Source organism: Pelodiscus sinensis, chromosome 14, assembly GCF_052426305.1.
Source record: "Pelodiscus sinensis isolate ZL-2025 chromosome 14, ASM5242630v1, whole genome shotgun sequence".
Lineage (NCBI taxonomy): Eukaryota > Metazoa > Chordata > Testudines > Trionychidae > Pelodiscus > Pelodiscus sinensis.
The window spans coordinates 29,274,140-29,293,075 of NC_143065.1; the positions used below are offsets into that span (position 1 = coordinate 29,274,140).

The 18,936-nt window shown below is 40.8% G+C and overlaps 1 protein-coding gene across 3 annotated transcripts in view; it reads left to right on the forward strand.

The window, feature by feature from the left end:
* The first annotated feature begins 3,406 nt into the window (after positions 1–3,406).
* The window catches only part of CTXND1 (cortexin domain containing 1), a 45,640-nt gene continuing 30,110 nt past the window's right edge, over positions 3,407–18,936 (forward strand). For 2 of the 3 annotated variants that reach the window (XM_025179570.3, XM_089782063.1), the window contains exon 1: positions 3,407–3,736. The gene's annotated coding sequence lies outside the window, so the exon portion shown is untranslated. Of the gene's footprint in view, positions 3,737–4,395; positions 4,428–18,936 lie in introns of all 3 variants that reach the window. The other variant, XM_089782062.1, reaches the window with a different exon arrangement.

The window sequence follows — 18,936 nt, forward strand, 5'->3', positions numbered from 1 at the left end:
ACCAGTGTCCACTCTCACCTAACGTGGTCAGGGCACATGGAGAGGAAAGAGAGGGGACATTAATGTGATGCAAAGAAGTGGCTGGAGGAGATGCAGAGGAATCTGAACATTTTTGCAAAGGATCCTGGAAGACCTGGCATCGGCTTCTAGTAATGGGTTATTTTCACCTCCCAAACTCAAAGATACCCCCAGGGCATCAGCACTGAGATTAGACAGGCATCTGGTCAACTGTTTTGCTTGTCTAATCCTCAGAGGAGCATGCCAGCTTCGGTACTGTGTTCACCGAGATGTGTCTGAGGACTCGGAGTGTGGGTTATTATAGGGAGAGCTGGGGAAAGGCACATAGCATATCCTTCAGGGAGCAGGCATGGTAGGTGTGCCCTCTCACAGGATGTTGGCCCCTTTAGGATGGAACAGGGGCCAGACACCTCGACTGATTCCATGGTTTTAAGGCAGGTGCCGGGGCCTTAAAAAAAAATATCAGGCAAAGAGCAGGCAGCCAGTGGACCCCTTTCTCAGCCCAGAGAAGTAAGAGAAAAAATTATCCAAAATGATATTGAAAAAGTCCTCTAGCTACTTCCTTCAGGAGTGGCCATGAGCAAGATTTATACGAATCTCCTAGGGTAGGTCTACACGACAGAATTTTGTCAGAAAAATGGCCGTTTTTCCGACAAAACTTGAGGAACGTCCACACTGCAATTGCGTTCTTCCACAAGACAATTGAAAGAACAGAGGGGATTTTCTGGCATTGGTAATCCTCATTCTATGATATGAGGAAGAAGCCTTTTTGCAAAAGGCGTGTGTGGACAGGGAAGAGGGAGTTCTTTCAAAAGAAGAGGGAAAAAAAAATCACAGGTGCCCTGGTGACCATTCCATCCATAGCAATCACAGATTACAAGAGAGCATCCATTCAGTCTAGACACTTTCTTTCGAAAAAGCAGATCGCTTTTTTGATGTGCTTTTGTAGTGTGGACGTTCTCTTTCGGAAGAAGTTTTTTTGGAAGATCTCTTCGAAAAAAACTTCTTCTAAAAGAAGCCTGTAGTCTAGATATATGGACCTCAACAAGGGAAGGGGTTTAAACCTGAAAACCAGGGACAATAGGCTCCAGGGGAATAGAAAAGACTCCACCCAGGAAGGGCTGCCTTCCGGGACAGAGAAAGGACAGGAGGCACAGGGAAAAGAGGACAGAAGTGAAGCCCAGGATTGAGCATTGTGGTGTATTTTGTTTCAGTAAAATAGACACTGGGAGAAGGGACATAATTAGACAAAAATCAAAGGCTATGTGGAGTTGAAAGAACGGGGAGGGAGAGGCTGGGCTGCTGCAGGACCAACAGGGGGCACTATAAGTCAGGGGAGTCCACCTATGCATACCATTCTACTGAATGCTTCTTGTGGCAGGGAATGTGCCCTCCTGTTTTATAGCATCTTGAAACCACTCTGCTCCCCCATGCTTAACACATGATCATTGTAATAAATACAATTAACATTTCAGGTAAGGGACCACTGTTAATCATTTCCTGTATGCAGCTCAAAAAGATGCACTGAGCTGTGGTATTTCACATCCCCACCCAGAATTAGAGTGCAGAAAAAAAAATAGTTCTTGCACCACATTAAGGTCATATTTTATACAATATGCAGAATTTCCCCCTGCCTACAATCCCTGAGTGCACAAATTCCAATATGTGGGGTGACTCATGTAGAAAAGGGGTTCAATCTTTAATACTTACATAGGAGAGAAAGCAAAGGATTGTAACCAGTATTAAAACAAAAACAAAACAAATCAAACAGCTTGAGAAGGGCATAAAGCTACATTGCAGGTACAGTGCCACAAAAATCCCAGAAGGACAGAAAAAAGCTTAAGTGCTGCTGATTGACATACAGCTACTCTACCTTACAGAATGCTGCTAGATGCCTGTCCTTGACTGCCCTCTTTAAGGATTCAGTTAATAGGCCTGTAAAATCTATTAATCTTGGTTTTAGTGGGTGGGTTTTCCTGTGGGAATTGAACGGGAATTCTCAGGCAGCAATGAGACAGGTAAAACCTATACTTGACAATGTAAAGTCATTAGTGTTTTTAAAGGGGTCTTAGTGCTACCGTAACTTCTTGAGCAACTCTATTTCCCCAGAACTCTGAATATGTTCAGAAATGAGGAATTATTCCTTTGTGAAGTTGATTTTTAAACTATCACTGCTCTTAAATACCGGGGCAGCTAAACAAACAAAGCATCTCTCTTCACTGCAAAGCATTACAATTTTTTTTGGTTGTCACAAGTTTACCACAAACACAGTTAGGGACAATTAGCTCAGGCAAGTCACAAGAGGCCTTGCTAATGAGGCGGCACAGAGATGAAATGGCTTCTTTATCCTGAAGAGAGTCTCTGGAAGGTCAGAGTTAAAGTTGTTGGCAGAACAATGCAAGAAAAAGAATGTCAGAGGCCACAATTTTTGCTGAAGTGAAGTAGGGGGATGAACAGTTGCTCTGTCTTGATGGTGCTCTCCAACATTTTCAGAGCCACACATTTCCCTGGCAAAAAATGGGGACTGTTTCATGGACAGGCGTTTTAAGGCTAGCATCTGTTCTCTTCTTCAGCTTATTATTGTTGTTCAAGATTTCCTATTATTGTAGAACAGGAGTGGAAAATAATTTTCACAGTGGGGCTACAATGAATTTTGGTCCATGGTCATAGGGTGGTTCCATCCTGGAAGGGAAGAGGTCTGAGGTGGAAGGGGCAGAGCTGGGGACTAGCCTCCCCCCAGAGTTGTCTAGGGCTGGAGGCTTTGAATTAAAACCACAGCAAAGGGCTTGTGGCTCCCTCACTGCTGCTTCATTGCCTAGCAGCTACCTGCAGTTGCTACCACTATTTAAAGGACTCATGTCTCTGGCCTCGTCCTAAACCATTTAAATAGGATCCTGCTGCCTGAGCCACTGTCTGGAAATTTGGTGGCATGGGAGGCAGTATATAAATAGAAAGTGGCCATATGCAGTCCACGGGCCAAATCAAAATGTTAGGCAGCCAGTTCTTGGGCTGCATCTTGCCCAGGACTTTTGTAAAACATCCCACCTTTACTTAAAGAGCAGATCCAACTGCTCTATGCACTTTACAGGCAAGTAAAATGATGTCTGAAAGCTTAATTTGGGGTGTTAATCCCAGAAGTTCCCGCTCCCCCCCCATACTGTTCCTATGTACAGATATTATAAAGTGTCATATCTTGGAATCCCCTTAGTTTGTATTTCCTGATAGTAAAAAGGTTGGAATGAAATACCTTAATGCTCACTGAAAATCCTACAAATCTGGACTAATACATTTTAAATGCAAAGCCCAAATCTTTCTGAAATATTGTATTATGTGCCCTTATGTCTTCTGTGCTGACAAAGAATGCATACAAATGCTTTGTAAAGGACAACAAGACAGCACAAAGACTCCCACAGCCCCCTTTGCCTTCGAAATCATATGGATGCAGTGGGTTTTGATACAAAACTCATCTCAAAAGCTGTGCCTCTTCATTCTTTCATTATGAAGACCCAGTGGATTGCTTACTTAGCATACACCAGAGGCTATAGATAGGGCGAGCAGTCACTGCAGCCTGAAAGCCCCAGTACAGAACAAATGCAATTACCCTCAACATGCAGATACTTTGGAGCTGAATTGTGCCGAAGAGAGAAACCTTCCAGGTGACAAAACCATGCGTGGCTTGGAAGAACAGCCACTTCCACTCAGCTGAAAAAGCAATGCAGTAAGTGACTCTGATATTGCAGCAGGCACGGTTTCCTCAGATTAGTTAGGAATCGAAGATTCACAGCTTTGTGTGTGTGCGCGAAAGAGAGAGTCTCTCATCCAGGAACAGCCTCAGAGTTCTGTGAATGTCTCATAGTTCTCTTCATTCACAAACCAAGATGACCAAATTTAACTGATATGCACTGATGCTCACTGCATACATCTTACATTGTGCATGTGTGTGTGTGTGTGTATTGCAGGGGAGTGTTTGCTGAATGGTTCTGTGCTAAATTAGCATTGTTGGTTTTGTTGTTCTTTTTCTATAGTCATTGTTAACAGTGATTAATGGAGGGATGTCACTTAACGCGACAGTGCACTCCTATATTACATTTTAACTATGCAGCATAATTTATATGCTGGGGTGCAGGTTATTTTCCAGGCTCTCTCTTTAATGTTTAGATTTAGAAGGACTTTGCCAGATAAGTATTAAGTAGTTTGTTGCAATTATCTATATGAATGGATGCATAGCCTGTTGGACAATAATTTTAAATTTAATGAATAGGCCTACTTTGTGATAAAACACTTCAGACAATGGGGTCCAGGCAGCAGCTGATTTTTGTTGGTAAACACTTGCAAGCATTACTTAGTCATGCTGTATGTACCTTTGTGTTTTTACAGACTTGAATGGTCATCTGATTTCACATTCTGCAGTAAGAGACTGTCTAATTTATAACATCTATCTGAATAACAGCAGAATTTAAAGTTTAGTTTATAATGAGACAATTGGTTTCTCATTTTGCAAGTGTTAGAGGAAGAGGAATTTGGGTTATAATCATAGGCCTTCACTGGAAACTCAGTTAACATTCCGAGGCAGATATAAGTGCACATCTATAAATGTAAGCTATTCAGAACTGCATTTCTCTAGTTCATTGATACAGATTTGTTTTGGGTCTTGTGATGCTTTAGATAGCCAGATTCAAATGTATCATAGTCACCACTACCATTTTGGGTTTATTAACTCTAATAAAAAGCTTTCCAATTAATTCTAGTTAAAGATTCTCCACACCACAGTCAAATGTTAACATTAAACAGCTGTTGAGCTCCTGTTAAATGAGCCACTAAATTTCACCACTGATTTTAAATGTTCATCTTTGGTCTAACAGTTAGGAGCTTCATTTCCCAAAGTTCATGCTAACATTATCAAGAGGAAGTTCTACTGTTCATTAACTTCTTCATGCTAATTCTGTGCAAAATTCAATGTTTACAGGGAATTATAGTGTTGCAATGATGTGACCCAGTAAAATTTTTGTTGAAATATTTTGTGCATATTTATTGTTTTAAGCATATATGATGTTATAGTCCTGAGAAATACCCCTCAAAATATAACTTCAAATGTATCAGGCCTTTCTCTATATATGTAATACACATAAATCTTACTGATTCCCCCCCCCCCCCCCCATTTAGGTAGCTATACAGCTGGATTTATATGGCTGCTTCCTCTGATAAGGAAATCTAGAGAATTTTCTCCTTCCAGTCTAGGTGGCCTTGTAACATATGGTACAGTCAGGCTAAAGTCATTACAATGATAATTAATAAAGTTATTCCTCAGTAATAGTACAATGAACTGTCAAGAGGCACAAATCTGCAATTAAAAATAACTAAATCTAAACCTACTTCCCCACAGTAGGTTCCATTCTGCTTACAGATTTTGGTAGCACTTCCAGTCCTTTTGCCTTAGGGCCTGATTCAAAACCCACCAGAGTCTTTACACTAATAGGGTTCCCCCTCCCCCGTAATAGGATCTCAAAATGAGTTCATAGTCTTTGTCTAGTTGCCTAGCAATGAATATGGAACTAAGAGGGTTAAATAACCAAAGACCTTGAATGGGACCTATAAGCAACGCACTTATTAACTAGCCTGTTTAAGAGTAGTTATTTCATTAGCAACAAGAACACATTTAAGTACAGGAAGCCTTGACACTACCACTAGACTCATTTTGAGGTGAACTTTGCAGAAAGAACAACAAGCAATCCTGTGGCACCTTAGAGACTAGCAAATATATTCTCTAAGGCTATGTCTACACTGGAAAACTATTTTGAAATTACTAAATTTGACTTAACTCCCAGTTTAACAAATTTGAACTAGTGTGTCCTCACTATGAGGATGCCTTGAAATTAGTCTGAGGCAGGCTCTGTTAATGTGGATGCGCTACCTCAGATTTAGAGTCCTAGGAAGCATTCTGGGGAGCTGAGGGAGGCCTCCTGGAGATCAATATGTTTGAATTATCAACACCGGAGCAAAAACCCCTTACGCAAAAAGCATTGGCAGAAAATATGTTAAGGACATCGCAACTCATGCTAATGAGTCTGTTATTAGCATACTTTCTGCCGCAAAAACTTTGTAGTGTAGACAAAGCCTAAGTTGACACAGGACTACTGTACTCATTGTTTTTAAAGTTACAGATTAACGTGGTTACCTCTCAGACTTTTTGCTGAAAGAATTTTTCAAATGTTTTCTCTGAAAAAGTGGGAAGGAGACAAAATGCAAATAAGAGCAGATATTGGGAAGATAATGTAGTTGTAGAGAGTGTCACAGCAGAACACTGAATTAAAATGACAATTACATGGAAGCATGAAAACTGTCCAGAATCTTTAAGTGTCCTGAACTGTGAATTTACAATAGTATTCTGGCTGTGATTGTTCAGGGGGGAAATAAATGGACATGTTAAGTGTGAAATCCAATTAATCTACAGTATAGAGTAACAGTATTAAGTGTCAGTGCTTTAACTTCTGCTTTACATCTTTTAAGCACAACTTTGAGGGAAACCTTAGCAAAAGCCGTGACAGAAGCTGAGAACTCGATTCCATTTGTAACTTTAATAATGGAGAAAGATACAAAGAAATGTTTTCCTGGTTTAGATTTCATAATAGTTTTCCATACAAATTATCTCTCTAATCTGGCACAATCTGTTCTGTCAACATCTGTGGTCCGGCATGATTTTAGTTAGCTGGATGTCCGCTTATCATGGCTGTGACCAAGTTTCCCACAGTCCCATAAAGTTTGTTTATAACCACCGGTTCTGGTTCTCATTGTTCTGTACTGTTATTTAGCTCCAATTTACCCCTATTTGTCTTGTAAGAACCCAGTAAGCAGTGGAAGTGTTGGTAATGCTGCTATACAATATTCACCTCCCATGGTTTGGCAAATTCTCTGGTTCGGCACTGGTCAGATCCTGAGTGTGCTAGACTACAGAGGTTCAACCTGTCATAACTGATCAGCATCATTTAAAAATCACTGATCATTATTTAAGCTAATCAAGTCACCGTAAGTTTGTGAAGGGTATTTTCCTATCTCTATTCCTTTACCACTTGTTTCATTTGCAAATGCACTGAAATAGAGGCTTGCATGCAATATGAAATATGAGAGCACCACCCTGTGGTTGGTGAACCAAATACCTGGAGAAAAAAAACCTCCGCTACAAAAGAAAAGCATACAGTAATTGGATCTATCTACTATATATTTGAAAGTTTGTGCATCTGTCGGTCTGTGTCTGTCCATCCATCTGTGAATGTTTGTTCAAGAACACTCCTAAACAGTAAAACCATCAAATGTGGTATGCAGCTTCCTCTTATCACAACTTAAAGCAGAGTAAGGGTTTGGTTGTGCCAGGACAATGGGGTGTGCGTGGAATGTATCTGTCTACTATCAAATGGAAAGGAGGGGTGTGATAGTAGGGATCGTTATACTCCCAAATTACCACCGGCAGTCAGCAAGTGCTGCACTGAGCTGGCCCTGGGGAGTAGCTGGTGCAGCTCCCCAGGCAGTTCCCTGGTCCCCTAAGCCTCCCCACACCTCCCAACCCCCCTGCCCTGATTCCTGCATCCACATCCCCTGCCCTGAGCACCCTACCCCATGCTCCAACTCCTGCACCCCTCACCTCTTTGCACCCCTGAACCCTGACTCCTACACCCCTGCCACCCTCAGCCGCCTGCCTTGAGCCCCTGTATCCCCCGCACTCCCAGCTCCCTTCCCTGAAGGATGTGAGCAATGCTCGGTAAATCTTCTAGTATGTTCAGTAATTTCAAAGTGCAATTTAAAGGAGACATGTCCCATTTGCAACTGAAACCAATGGCACAGAAAAGGCAATTAAAGTATATAATAGTCAGCATATTATCAAGGGACATACTGGACTCTATCCTAGAAGTTTTTCATAGCATATTTAGTAGAGCTGCCATTCTTCATTCCTGCAAGGATGAAGAATATTTGACAGCAATTTATGCCCTAAAATGTAGCACACAATGTCATTTTTTTTATTTTGTTGGACAAAGCAGATTCCTCCCATTCTGTTACTCACAGCTGCTAGATAGTTTAACTGTCTATATAGTCTTAAGAGTACAATTATTCTCATTTATTAAATCAGATGACTTAGAACCTTCATTATTCTAGCCTGCTGTGATCAAGGGGTGACTACAATCAGGGCCGGCCCAACGGTTTTGGGCACGCTTGGTGAACTATGACTTTGCCCCCACTCCCCACACATTTAATAAAGAGAAAAATGAGATTTTAGAATAAAATTTTACCTTTATGTAAAAATAAAAGTATTTTAATTGATTTTTCTAATTTTCATTAATCCTAACATAATTATGCTGCATAGGGTAAGCCTCCCAGTACAGGCTGAACCTCTATGGTCTGGCAACATCCATGGTCAGGTAGAACCACGGATGTTGCTGGACTAGAGAGCCCCATCCACAGAGGTCGCTGGCAGCTGGGAGCAGAGCCAGCCAGCAGGGCTAGCAGAGCCCATGGGGCACAAGAGCCTGCAGTCGGCCGGGGCCAGAGCCCTCAAGCCTGCCAGGACCACTAGAGCTTGTGGGGCCATGGAACCCACAAGGTTGCTACAGCCAGGGGGCGGAGGCCAGTGGTGCAAGATAGCTGGGGAGAAGAGCCCAGCAGAAAGGCTGGTGCCCCCTTTTCCCAGACCTTCCCTGGTCCGGAAAACTCCCTTACCCAGGACTGGTCAGGTCCCAAGACAGCTGGACCAGGGAGGCCCAACCTGTAGCTGACACTTCAAAGTTTTAACCATTTGGAGTTGTACATGGTGTTTCTGGTCAGTGCTATAAACAGTTGCATTTCAAGTTGCAACTGTCTTCCTTCCAGAGGAACTGATTGTTGGGAAGTCATGAAAATCTTTATTCCTTGATATTGAACGATTAGTAAGAATGATTAAATGTTTAGCCGATAACACGGAAAGAGAAACAAATGAATTTGCAATTGCTACAGGACAATAGAGCATGCAGCTCTCTACCTATTGAAACCTTTCCGGGTGCGTGAGAGGACATCATAGTAACATAAATCTGGTCAATTTTAATGTTATCATTTCAGTATTCTCTTAAAACTGACCCAACTGTATGGACTGGCCAGCCCTGGGCTACTGAGAATGACTGAACTGCCAGGCCCTGCCTGCAGGCAGCAAACCCAGGCAGCAGTCTTTTGGAGCTCTTCCGGGACACATTTTAACTGTATTTATATATACAGCCATCCTCCAAATTGTTAAAGAAATAACTCAACTTCTGACATGGCAATGATATGCTGTTTCACAAGGTCAATTTGTGATACTTTCATTTAGAAGAGATAACATTAATATATAGAGAAAAAAAATCTCTGCCCCCAAATTTGGCACCCATTAAATCCGGGCACCCTTGTTGACCTGGAACCCATAAGGTGCGGCTGACACTGGCTTCAATCAGACCGCTCCAGTGTATTGTGCAAAACATCTTCAAACAGTAGAGCCAATGCCTCAAACTCAAGTATCATTTAGGAAGGAAATTAACTAACTATCAAAAGGTTTAATATTCCACATTGGCTAATATTCGCAGATGCGTTCCTTCCCCGCACGTGGATTGGTGATATTTTTAGGCAGCTGAAATGTTTAACTTTCCACACAAAACAAGTCCCCAGACCTATAGTGCATGAAGAGAAGTGCACGAATGTTTGAGGAGGTTAAAGGGGTAAGAGAGCAGCATTTAGGAAGTGTTCTGAGCTGATTTGTTTTAAACAACACACTCCTTCCTAGTGCAAACATTAACATGTCTCTAATGTAACGTATATACATTTTGAGCTATTTCAAATCACTTTTAAACTGCACCTGTATGACAACGAATTGACCATTGGGGAACTAGTCTAGACTTCCTCAATCACAGCTCTTTACTCGCTAAAGCTTTATAGAAATATTTTAGGCAGAAATTCTAATGTCAGATCTCCATGGATCAATGCATTTTAAAAATCAAGCTGTGAAATCATACGCTCAATACGTTTTTGGTGGGGGAGGATTTCAATGAATTTGGGAATCAGTGTGCTATATTGCACACTAAATGCCTCATCTTTCCATTGACATCTAGAGGAAACCCCAAAGAGCTGCATATTTGATAAAGAATCTTGAAAAAAAATTCCATTCCCTTTGAATTCAAACAGAAGATAAATCTTGTGCCCTGAGCACGAGCCTATTGAAACATTCTCTCTTGGCAGTATAGTAAACATTTTCATTTTAAATCCACTCTACATGGCTTTACCAAGATTCAAAAGCTTTTGGTGCCCAGTCTGCAAAGGACAGAATTAATACTAGAAGTAGGGAAATATTGCTCTCTTTCTAGGATTACATGCCTGCTTCCACCCACTATTCAATTTCCTCATCTGTTGCTCTGAACAAAGAACACTACCTAAAAGGCAGATGCTTGCATTTCTTGGGCTAGAGGCAGAATCCCATTTGATGTCAAAATACAGGAAAATATTAGAATAATTAAGAGAAATCTATTTTAATCTATTTTAACATGGAGCTTCAGTTAAGGGGGAGGATGATAAGGAGCTAAGATTGATTGAACGCAGATTATGAACCAAATAGGTCTGCAGGAATGGGTTTCATCACTGCTGTTCCTATATCCCCATAGCAAAAAATAGATGTCAGGGAAAAACATATCAAGTCAGTAGGTTGCAGAGGTTCATGCTTCTTAGGCTACCTCCAGACTGCATCCCTCTGCCGACAGAGGGATGCAAATCAAACACTTCAAAAGTGAAAATGAGCCCGGGATTTAAATACAATAAAAATGAGGCGTACAGGATCTGCCAAAAAAGCTCCCCGCTGCCAGCAGAGCCACGGCTAGACTTTACTTTCACTTTCGAAAGGGTGCTTGATTGGCGCAGCGCCCGAACGTGAGTATTTAAATCCCGGGCTCATTTGCACTTTCGAAGTGCTTGATTTGCATCCTTTTGTTGGCAGAGGGGTGTAGTTAGACACAGCCTTAGTGGTGGATCTGTGGAGCACTCAAGGATTATCAAGTGTCTGCTTCTTGACACTAAGTATACAAGCTCTTGGGTGACTGCAGAAGCAGCTGTTAAGGAGGCAGCATCTTCCACTAGGGGCACTGCAAGATAAAAAGAGCATGGAGGAGAGGAACCTTAGCTGTCAACTGGAAGTTGAGCCAAATGATTCCAGCAGGACCAGAGTCAGAATCTTTCCCAATGGCATATTCTGCAGCCACCAGGGCAAAGGAAACTAAACCACTAGATTATAGGTATATTGGAGAAAGGAAACTAGTTGAACTTCAGTCTTCCTCAATTAACATATATGTGTTTACCAAGTCATAATTGCCACAGGGGTAATGTGGTCTCAGACAGATTAGTAATTGGTAGGTTGGGGAGGGAGCTGCTCTTGGATTGTGAAAAGTTACAGAATTTCTAACCACAGGTATTCAAACTCAAATCAGTCTTAAAAAAAAATCTCAGGACTTTTAAAAATATATTTTGCATTTTATTTGCCTTCCAGTTTTTGAACTTATAGGATTTGTTTAAGCTTTTCTCTATTGCCAGAAAAAGTTCTCTAGAAAATTATTTTCAAAAAAAATGTGAAAGTATCCCCTAATAACATGACTCCAGAAGCTGAGGCTTTAAGAAACCCACCAAATATCACAAGATATAATTGTGTTATGAAAGCTGGAAATGTAGAGTTAGATGATCCCTGTATTAAACAAATAACGTTTACAAACCTTTAGAGTCTCCCTTTTGCAGCTTTGTCTCCATCTTCTTTAGCTATGTAAGGCTAAGACAAGACTTACATTCTTTTATTGAAAAAAGCTACGCAAATTGCACTCCGCAATTTGCTTAGCTTTTTCCAATTGCTTTTCCGGAAGAGGCTTTGCTGCCATTTGGCCCCGTCTACACTAGGCCAAATGGCAGAAAAGCCTCCTCTTTTGGTGGAGTCCTTATTCCTTGAAGAATGAGTGTATAGGGCTCCCCAAAAGAGTGCATTTGCTCTTCTGCAAAAAAAAGTGGAAGAGAAAACACATTCCCTGGACGCAGTGGAGGTATCCCAGAAAAACCCACCAGTCTAGAGTCTCTTTTGAGAAGAGAATGTAGGATTTTCCTCTCTGCTTCTTTCGAGTCACTAACTAATAGTTTTCAGAATGAGGATTGGAGTCAGCTATTGAGTTCACCTTATCATAAGTCATTATAACCTGCTCAAGAAAGATCAGATAGATTTTAGATAGGGACCAAACACCACCCCTTTTTCATTACAGGATTCTTTTGATACTTTTATAAAGGTCTTTTTTTTTTCTCCTTCCTTCCCCCATCATTTAAGTTTTTTCCTTCATCATTACTGCCACCTGTTCAACTTGCCACTGCATTATGTTCTCTACACAGGGCATTTGCCCTCTATCATGTCACATATTGGAGCTTTAATGAGCACAAGGAGGGGGAGGGAATTCTTTTATCGGACTAACTTCTGTTGGTCTTTATCTCTAGTACCCATAGGATTGATACTGCTACCACACTTCTAAATTAACGATTGTCACTGGCTAGGACAGTGTCTATATATGCAGGGGAGAAGCATGGATTCTTATTTGCAAAGAACTCTTGCCTTCAAATCATGTTCTCAATGCTGAATTTTGTGTAGCAAGGTTGTTGTTTTTTAACATGCCTGGAGAACAGCAACAAATCAATCAGTACAGTTAATAAAGTTCCATTAAAACTCTACCCAGAACTTTTTTTAAAGCAACTAGGAGCCATTTTTATTTGCAGAAATTATATTGATTGTAGCTTGATGTGGTTGGGAAGACAGACACAGTATAGAATTTGATTTTACAAACCCTCATAGATATGAATACACTTCATCCCACAAGTACCCTGATGAGATGAATGGCCCTATTTGCCTGACAATGTAACAGTTGCAAGATCCAGGTCATAGTGGGCAAAGAGAGGTTGTGGCAGCCTATATTTCCAGTCTTATTAGTACCATCAATGATTCAATTTAAGTCTAGTAAAGACCATTTAAAAATAAAAGCCCAAGTATGAGCTCAGGACATTCTACTACAGTTCTTAATACAACTTATGGCCACAACTTATGGCTACAACTGTACTGTCTCTGTACAGGTCTTGCACCACTGCTGCTGCACTGTGAGGGACTTCATTTGAGCTCTGTTTCTTTTCAGCAAGGAAGCGCTAAGAGGCAATTACTACTTTAGAAAAGGAAAAGCAACAGGTCACCTTAATGGCTGGACGTGTTTGTCTCTTGTGAAGAAAGTTGTTGACCATTATGGTAGGCATGTCAGGAGATGAGACATATTTAAGTCTCAAGAACACAAAGTAGTCAGAGGAAAGGCTAAATAGCAAAGTACCTTTCTGGCCTCCAATGTTTCAGGGGCTAAGATGGTCTTGCTTGACTCTCCCTGAGCATGTTGAAAGCATTGCTGTGAGGTGGTGTCCTATAAGCCTGGAGGGCACATAACCACCATGCGTAAAAGATAAGCCCTCCATCCATGAACACAACTTGCAGTTTCTTCATCCTAATCTTTTCTGCAGTGAATCCTTCAAGTAGAAGCCACTATTAAATCATCTGGATTGCCTGGGTCTGTATTATTACACATGCTCACTTATACCACATGCTCAATCCTGATGATTTCCTCTGGGTGTACTGCTAAACAGCTGTGCTACAAGGACAGCTGAGGATTCCCCCAGATCCAAGGTAACCCTCAAGTTATGCAAAGCTAGAGTTACTGACTCTACACTGTCCATTCCCTCCTACACAAAATATCAGGGGGCTATCAGGCATGCAAGGGGACAGAGTAGGCTACACTAAGCTCTTCTAGATCCTTGGCTCATGGCTTGTCCGTCTGCAGCTACAGTAACTTTTAGCAGCCCCCAGCTGTTCTAAGTTGCCTAAGGGCTGTGGCAGGACTGAGGAAATAGAGTGGCTTAGAAAGCCACTTTCCCTCATGTCTTCCCAGCTGTGCAGAGGGAAAAAAATTCATTACAGGGGAAAAAAAGTGGGGAAAAAATAATCAAACCCATGTCTGTTAAAATATGTGTTTGCCACATTGACATTCTAGTCCCTGAATGTTTGGTTTTGAGGGAAACAGTTCAGACAAGTTGAAACATCCTGTTTCAAATTATTCAAAATTGTAACAATTTTGAACTGCATGATAGGAGAGTATATTCAAGCAAATCAACATTGAAACAAAATTTTAGGGGGTGATTATCTTCCATGGGAATTTTTTTTGAGGTTTAAGTCCAAATCAGAACAAACTAGTTCTGAAATCTTGTGTAAAACCATTTGTCCTCTATACATCTTCAATCAAGAGAGAAACTTCCATTGACGGTGATGGAGCCAAGATTCTCTTGGATGACAGGTAGTTGGGCAGCCATCAGCTCAGAGTGAAGGCACTTGATCCAACTGAAGACTTTTTGTTCTACCTGTTACCTTTCCTTATTCACCAAAAGGGTTAAATTCTGTCCTCAAAAATACCACTTTCTAATTGATGGAGGCAAGTTTCTGTCCTGAGTTAAAAATCAACAGGATTGCATTGTTGGGACTTAGGCCAAATTCTACCCTAACTGAATTTGCAACTGCACAAATGAGGGCAGAGTTGGACCTTCTGTTGTCCTTTGACAGACAAAAGACACAGGCAATCTTTTGTCCTTTAGTTCAGAGATACACATAGCTAGATAGACAGTTCCATGGATTTTTTGTGGTCTGCATAAAATAAATCCATCATATAGTTAATTTCCTTGTTCTTATGTCCTGCAGGCAAGGCAATTCCTTCTTCAGCTACAGTTAAGTACACCACATTTTCCACTACTCTCCTCATATATTTGAAAACGGGCTGTGCATTGATCCTTTGTTCTAATTTGAAATTCAGACTCTCTCTTCCTCCTGGCCTTACCCCAAACTGAATTCCAGTGGCACTGGAAATTGCCACAGCTTTTCCTGTAAATATGTACAGCGCATGCTTTTGTTTGCTTGTACCACTCTGAAGTAATAGTTTACTATCAGCTTTACAAAAAACCCTATGGCTTTTGTTAATAAGTGGATTCCAAGGCTATGGTGTTTCTTTCTTTGAAATATCTGGATGTATCACAGATTAATAAATCAAAATCTTGGTTGCAGCTTTTTCCCACCTCTAACAACCTAACTGAGCCCCCATACTTAGATAGAAAGGAGGATTAGTTGTCCTGTGAGTACACATTATGTCATATCACTTCAGTGTTCTGGGTCAGAATTAAGGTTTATAAATAAAAATATAGGCCCTATAGAGTATGTTATATCAAAGCACAGGATTGGGTCACATTTAAACTTCAAATGCATGTTGATTACACATTAAAACCAACAACCAAATAGAGGAAATGCTTCCTCCTCTTGCTCCCTGCTCCAATATCTATGCATGAGATTTTCCTGCACTGGCAATCGGACTACAGTTCTTAGGCTGGTAAAAAAAAACAAAAAACAACAACAAAAAACTTTCCTTCACATCCACAAATGCATTATTGTGGTTATGTATCATGTGAGTATTTACTCGGTACAGTAAACGGAAACACTTACCTTTGCCCTAGATCACTCTCACAGGGCTCTGTTAGCAACTTTGTGTTGACTGAAGTATCAAGCCAGACCCTGTAACACACCTTTCACAGGGAAGTTGGGGCTTCCTAAAAATACTTTGAAGCCTTGGCCATTTGGAAGCATGCTCTCCAGGAAGCCACAGCAGAATCTATTCCCAGGAAAGCAATTTAAACAAGCAGATTTGTTCTCCAAGGGGAGGATTTTGTGACTAAAATTGAAGATTGATAGAGATATGGAAAGGCTTATGGAGGAGGAAAGGTTTATGAAGAAGTCATCTCCTAATTCCCACAACCAACCTCACCTAAAGAATTCTTTGAAAGCTTGCCCATGCTTAGAAGATGTGAGAGTAGATGAGTAACTCATAGCATTGCCTTTGCTCTAAGTCACTTTGCACAATGCTACCTCTATATTTGTAGACAGTGTATTGAATTGTCACTTTCTCTTCCACTGAATGGTTGCTTTGTGACTGATATCTGTATCCCCCTCTATCTCCCAATGCAGTTAATGAAACTTATAGCTTAGGGAAATGAACGTGGGTCACTCTGGAGCTGTTGAAAAAGGAAGCAACTACACTCAACTATGTTTGTCATTAGATTATGCAAATTAATTGTTTAAAAATGGAATCGTTCTGTAACAATGCTAGGCATCATACCTCGGAACATTGCCTCAGGATGTTGGAAGCGAATTATTGCTTTGCTAATATTTGCCATTTGCAAGTGAGTTTTCCAAGCAGATTTCCAGCTTAGATCAAGGAAATATTGCCTCAAGCTTTACAGATACACTACAAATAAAGACATCCACATATAAACAGGTAAGCAAGCATCAGCAAAGTGTGAATGCCTACTGCTGCTCACAATCCACTGGAGAAGCAAATTTACATTGGCACTGTACGCAAGATTGTAGCCATCTGATTTTTTAACAATGGGATATTCAGGGAAATTAAAATAATATAATTAAAGTCACATTTGCTTAGGGATTAGTATTTCTTCCTTCCTTAGTTTCACTGTCTCCTGACAGTTTGGTAGTGTGATATACTCATATTTGTGTTTTGACACCCGGGCCAAATTCAGAGGTCATTTTTTGACAGCATAGCATGTTGGTAAGAAAAGCAGGAAGTGTAATAAGATCAACAAAAAGCAAGACATTAGAAGATTCTCCTCTGTTTATCTAACATTACTGAACACTCTTCCTATTGCTACACTCACTTCCTGCATTCAATGGTCAGGTTACAGATATATACACTGACCCATCAATGTCTACAGTATTTTATGCCACAGGTCACATCAGTTCTGAATTAGACCCTTGGCAATTAATACGTTATTTTGGGTTTCCCCCCACTGCAATAGTCCACAGAACAACATGACAACTGGAGGTTATCTCAATCAATGAAATAGCACAAGGATTTTACGCATATTTCCTGTGAAGCAACTGCCTTTGCTTTAGACATCCAGGATTCCTCAAAATGGTTTAGCAGCAGCTGGAAAAGTGTCCTGAGATTTAAGGTCAATTGGTGTTATGAAAGATCAACTGAGAGATCATACAATGGACAACTCCAGGTATTTCTGCTTCTGAGAAATAGGGACATCATTTATATAGTAGCATTAAGAAAGTGACTGTTATTAATCATGAACTTGCATGTCTGTTTTCACAACTGACAAACTAGACAGCATGACATTCCCTAAATGTTACTGATTTCCTGCAGCTGGAACATTAAACCGCAAATGTGTAACATATTAATCACACTTTGCTTATTAGCCTAATTTGAAAGGACTCTGCAAGTGTGTGTCCATCCATCTTTACTTGGTTAAAATAGAAGTTTGACCTCTGAGCATAAATCTAAGCTTATGCCTCACAGCTTGTACACTCCCATATCAACACTTTAAATATTCTAGTTCCGTGGTCACCAACCAGTAGATCGCGATCTACTGGTAGATCTCGGAGGTGCTAAGAGTAGCTCTTGAGCCCTCTCTGAACTGCGTGCCTGTGCAGTACATTTACATTAGATTTCCGCATTTGAGGAGCAGCTACTCACCGAGCAACAGCACAGGTGAGTAGCTGCGAGGAATGGTGGGAATTTTGTTTTTTTTAAGTAGCAGTATAAGGATTGGGAATAGCAAGTGATGGAGAGGAGGAGAATAGAGAGGGCGGGGCTTCAAGGAAGGGGTGGGGCGGTAGATCTTGGCTTGGTCTGTCATTTAAAAAGTGATCTTGGGTATAAAAAGGTTGGAGACCACTGTTCTAGTTAAACTTGTGAGCAGTTCCCTTATACACACACCTCGTTTTCTAGAGTTTGTTCTCATACTTGTTGCACCTGAATCTTGAGGTTTCAGATTGTAGTGGATACATTTTTTAATACACAAATCTTCAGCAATTAGCTATTTTTGTAGCATACAAAAAAAATCATAAAAAACCCAAACTATTTAAAACCCAGTTGTCACCCCATAATAGGACATTGTCCCACTCCAGTCTCTTTGCTAGCTAGAAATTGCTCCAAGACCTTCTGGAATGTGCAATTTAGCATTCTTCCTGCTAGCCTTATGAATTTGTGCAACTCTGTAAATACACACACAGAGCATACATTCCTTTAGATCACTCAGGCAAGGCATCTTTCTCCAGAGAGATCTTTTCTGGCTCTGACTCCCAAAAGCCTACCAGTTCCTTCTGACTCCTGAACACTTCCTTCCTGTGCCTTTTCTATTTTCTGGGCCAATTAGCTTTTTGGGCTCTTCTCAACCCAATATATCACAGCTTCTCTCCTCAGGTTTATTCTGGGTGATCCAATTGGTGATCCTGTGATCAGAGCACTGGTAAAAGCTGCTATTGTCCAACATGGTCACATCTCAATAGCTAAAGTTTCTTCCATTAAAGAAGTTTACTTATGTCAAATAAGAACAAAATGGAAATACTGAATGCTCAAATAGGAAAGTTTCAAACCCAATATGCAACTAGCCAAGTTGAAAGAGAGATGAATTTGCTGTGGTCACAATGGAGACTATGACCCTGAAAACTTTCATAGAAATGTAGGACTGGAAGTGATATCAAGAAGTCACTAGACTGAGAGGAGCTAAGGCAGGACCAAGTAAACCTAAACCATCCCTGACAGGAGTTTTACAAACTTGTTCTTAAAAACCTCCAGTGACGGGGATTCCATGGCTTCCCCTTACAATATGGAAAGTAAGAGAAATTCTTACAATCTAATTGGAATCTCCCTTGCTGCAGATCAAGCCCATTACTTCCCTCTGATGCCAGCTCTGCTCACCCATTTAGTTATTTTTCCAGCGTCTTACTGCTCCTCTCTTTCCAGTTAAAGAAATTCATTAAAGACTCATGAC